The sequence below is a fragment of the Castanea sativa genome, chromosome 4 (assembly GCF_040712315.1).
Source record: "Castanea sativa cultivar Marrone di Chiusa Pesio chromosome 4, ASM4071231v1".
NCBI lineage: Eukaryota > Viridiplantae > Streptophyta > Magnoliopsida > Fagales > Fagaceae > Castanea > Castanea sativa.
Genome location: NC_134016.1, coordinates 15834007 through 15838746, shown reverse-complemented (window position 1 = coordinate 15838746; position 4740 = coordinate 15834007). Strand labels below are relative to the sequence as shown.

The 4740-nt window shown below is 37.1% G+C and overlaps 1 long non-coding RNA gene across 1 annotated transcript; it reads right to left on the bottom strand.

The window, feature by feature from the left end:
• Positions 1 to 590: 590 nt before the first annotated feature.
• On the bottom strand, positions 591 to 1762 carry LOC142632099 (uncharacterized). The gene is made up of 2 exons (XR_012843728.1): positions 1562 to 1762; positions 591 to 931 (listed from the first exon to the last, which is right to left on the bottom strand). It is a non-coding gene; the product is annotated as an uncharacterized LOC142632099 (long non-coding RNA).
• Between the last annotated feature and the right edge of the window lie 2978 nt (positions 1763 to 4740).

Genomic DNA, 4740 nt, shown 5'->3' with positions numbered 1-4740 from the left:
TTTGCTTGACTTTTTTTAATTCTATTTTTACAGGCCTTTTTGGCCCAAATTAATGGGCTTACTTTTCACAAAGATTTATATTTTTTTAACCTTATCAAACAGGCCTCTTTTCACATCATTTATTTCAATTTGGGCCTTCAAGTTTAGCTTGTATGTATGCCTTTTACATCATTTATTTCAAATTGGGCCTTCAAACTTAGCTTGTATGCTACTACACAACTTTGAATCTTTTAGGTCTTCAAGCCATATCAGTCTAAATTTAATGCTTCTAGTTCCGACATATAAACAAATGATGACAACAAATACACAAAATAGTTCGTAAAAACCTCGGCAAAATAGCAAACAAGTAAAAACACAAATAATAGCACATTTTAACCACCTGTAAATCACACAAATAATAGCACATTTTCAAAATGCCTTAGCCTAAGAGCTGGGCAGTACCTTAAAAAACTAGAAACAAATCAAGAAAATACAATAGTTTCATAGGCATAAAAGCCCATCTCAATCTGATTTTGTTAAATCTGCCCACCATTCCACACATGTAACGAATTCTAGAAAACAAATTCCAACAAATAAATCAATCATAAACACACAACAAGTATGGCAACAATAGATAAAAAGAGCATCTCGCAAGTCTATAAGGCAGTAAACTACCAAGGCAGTAGGCTAGTTACAATATTTCCAGCAGTATATATCATTAGTGACAATTATGAAATACCTAAGTATTTCCAAAAAATATCTTTTCTAAAGCATTGATGAACAACTACTCTATTCTTTATAGTTAAGTCCATGACTTATTGAAAAGAAAACCTATAAACTATAAGTTTTCCTTTCTATAAGCAAGAGTTGATTTATAAGTTAGAAAAGCAATATATCAACTTCCAAAAATGCATCCAAAAATCTGCCTCATATACAAAATATGTCCTTCTTCCTACAATAAAAAGGGCAAAGAGATATTTATCAATAATAGTAGTAAGAAAAATTAATAGAAAGAGTAGAAACGAAACTCAATAGAAATAACAGTAAGGGCAGAAACTTGCCCGATTAGTGATTAGTCATCAAATCAAAACAATTAGGGTTTTATCTTTGAATCCAATCTTTCGGTCAGTTTTGGTCCCCTAATCTTTGAATCAAATAGAAAAGTATAGAGAGATTGACTACATTGGATACTATGTTTTGTAGTGGAATCAAGATAAACAAAATGAATCAAACAAATGAGCAATAAAATACAATCAGATAAACAAAATAAAATTGTGTTAGGATTTAATTTTTTGAATTAGGGGTTCATCCTTGAAAAGTGATAACTCAAGTCTTTGACCCAAAAAATTAAATCAAAACAATTAGGGTTTCATCTTTGAATCCAATCTCTTGCTTAGCTTTGGTCCCTTAATCTTTGAATCAAATAGAAAAGCATAGAGAGAGTGACTACATGCAACTCTATGGCTAAGCAATTTCTCACAACTATAATCTTTAAGTTTAAAATAATTTGAACAAGATGATAAACCCATATCTCAAAAATCAAAATAGAGAAAAAGAGAGATGAAAAAGGAAGAAAATATACTTGAGACCGAGAGGCTGAGAAGACTTGACCCATGATGGAGAGAGTGAGGTAAGGAAGCTACAATGTCAGGTGTGGTGATGAGGCAGCAGCGACAACAACAACTAGGGTTCGGAGAGGAGTGTAGAGAGTGTAGAGTGAAGAACAGAGACTAGAGAGAACAGATACAATAAAGAGAGAAAGGAGATTAGATTATGAGAGAGTGAGATGCGGATTGAGAGGCTTAAGTTTAAAAATATGAGGTCATGTGGAAGTGGAACTGTGCAAGACGTATGAAGCCTCTGAAACTCTGTTTTTTATTTGAAATTTAGCCATTTTGATATGAGTTTGTCTTTACATGTAAGTTTTAGATAACGTGTAAGGCTTAATAAGTCAGTGTTTAGTCATATCACTTTCAGTCTTCATGTGTTCACCTAGAAAGAATTGAAAAGATATATATATATATATATATATATTTTAAATTTGAAACTTTCGGTCTAGGTGGGTTATATGGGTTTTTAATCCCTTAACCCGCTACTCGAACCAAATATTCGGTTTTTGTGAGAGAAGGACCCGAATCTAACCGACCATGTGCTTCGAGTCCACCCACTGGGCTTCGGGTTGGTTGGTTTGGTCGGGTCTTTTACTCGTTGGATAGCCCTAATTTAGGGTGAAATGGTTTTCTTCCAAATAGGAGGGAGGGAGTGAATTTGATGAGAAATTACCCATTTACCCTTTTTATCTTATTCAATGTTGCTTTTTCTTTCTTTTTCACCCTATATTACCATAAGTTTTCCCCCTTTTTTTATTTTTTTCTTAGTACTAGGGGTATAAGAGTAAATTTATACAATTTACATTTTCTATCATCTCTTTTTTATTCTCAACCAAACAAAAGAGTCATCTATCTCTCCACTTTTATACCAACCTAATTTAACATCATAAGAAAAAAACTAAAATATCTTCTATTTTCTCACTTTTCCATCCATTCTCCATGTTCTATCCACCCACAACCAAACAAACTCTAAGGATGACTAGATTTGGGTAAATAGTTAAGCTACAAGGCTCTTGCTATCATCCAACTTAATTTATAGCAATTCTAAAAACTAAACCAGCTAACTCATAGGGATTAGTATTTGAGACAATAAATGATTACATGGTTGCAATAAAAAATAACCACAATTATACACATTCACAGTATTATATAGAAACAATTTTTTTTTTCAAAATTTTAAAGTTTGAATTGAGTCTATTTATAATTTCCAAGTATAGAATTTGCATATATAAATATAATTGATGGTAAATTAGAGTATAATTGGAAAGAAACTTGGCATGAAATTGAAGTGGATAAGAAATCTAAAGATATTTGGCATTAAATTATAATTCAATTAGAATGACACTTAGCATCAAATTATAGTTTAATCAGGAGGATATTTGCCACAAAATTGGAGTGCACTTAAAAAACTAATTTGGATTCTTAATTGAGTTTTTACTTTAATATATTATATATGATTAACTCTTAAATTAATAAATCATATATAATGTGTGGGGCAAAAGGATCCTAGTGGGAATGTGGGCCTTTTGGGCCTTGTTAAGGAAGGCCGACCTGACCCTGGGGTTAGAGATTGTTGGTACTATGGGTCGGCCTATACGCCGAGGATCCGAGGATCCAGCCGAGGATGGTTTTCCCCTCGGACTGACATCAAAGAACCTGAGACTTCATGGTAAAGATTAGGGAATGATACGGTCAAGACCAATGGTTAAAGGGAGAGAACCCTTGAATGTCCTAGAAGCGCCGATGTTGGAAGAATATCAAAGGTAAAGGCTGCTACCTCCACATTAAAGACCCTGCACCTACCACCCTGGCCGCATTAATGAGGAAGTGACACTTAAACAGTGGAAGGGAAACTTCTAGTTACTGTTCAAAGGCACTAAGAAAAGAAATATCTAGGCTAAGGGAGGAATTGGGGGGCAACACGTGGATAAAGTATTAAAAAGAGGAGTATTTAAGGAGGGACCTGGAACAGAAAAGGAGAGGAACTTTTTGTAACCTAAAAAGAACAAGGAAAAAGAGAGAGATATAATATAAGAACAGCTCTCGGTTTACGTCCGAGGAGGCCTATTTACATTACTCCTTTTTGTTTCCAAGTACTTGCAATCTTTAGTTTGTCATTTCATCCTCATACACTTCTAACCTGGGTTTCAAGCCCACACTCTACAAATTCATATTGTTTAAGACTCATTGGGCCTGAGCCCATAACTGTTCTTGGGTCCAGGTGCAATTGTGCACTTACAATTGGCGCCGTCTGTGGGAAATCTAGTCTGGAAGTAGTAGAGATATTATGGCAGGCTTAGGCTCTCACCATGCAGAGTCACAAGGATCACAACCGGAAGATCATTTCGAACGTCTTGAACGTCATAAGGATCGTGAGGGAAGCGTCCATACAGAATACCCAGGGGATAGCCATACTCAAGGAGGGGGTAGCACTACCCACGATGAGGGCTCTAAATCCATGCAGAAGGAAATTAATCGTTTGAAGAAGAAGTTACGCCGTGCTAAACGTAAGGTTTCTCCGTCCTCGTCTAGTTCTTCCTCAGAGAAGGATAGGGGGGTTGGCTACAGTTCAAGGTCATATTCCCCCACTAGCGCAACATCCTCCAGCGAGGAGGACGACCAATCAACTCGCAGACGTAAGAAGCTTCGTTCTAGGGGCTTAGGCAACGATACCATGAGTAGAGCGTTGCACCAACTCTCTAAATCTCCGTTTTCGCGGAGGATTGAGAGAGGAAGGCTTCCCAGGAGGTTCACCCAGCCCACCTTTACCATCTACAATGGCCGGACTGATCCGGTGGAACACGTGAGCCACTTCAACCAAAGGATGGCAGTGCACTCCCATAACGAGACTTTGATGTGTAAAGTCTTCCCCTCCAGCTTGGGACCTGTGGCTATGAGATGGTTTAACGGTCTCAAATCGGGGTCTGTGGGCTCGTTTGGGGAGTTAACTAGGGCATTTGCTTCGCGCTTCATCACGTGTAGCAGAGTCCCTCGGCCATTGGATTCGCTGCTATCCATGGTCATGAAGGAGGGGGAGACACTGAAAGCATACTCCGACAGATATTGGGGAATGTTTAATGAAATAGATGGCGACTTTGATGAGGTGGCGCTTAATACCTTTAAGGTAGGCCTCCCTACTGATCACGACCTA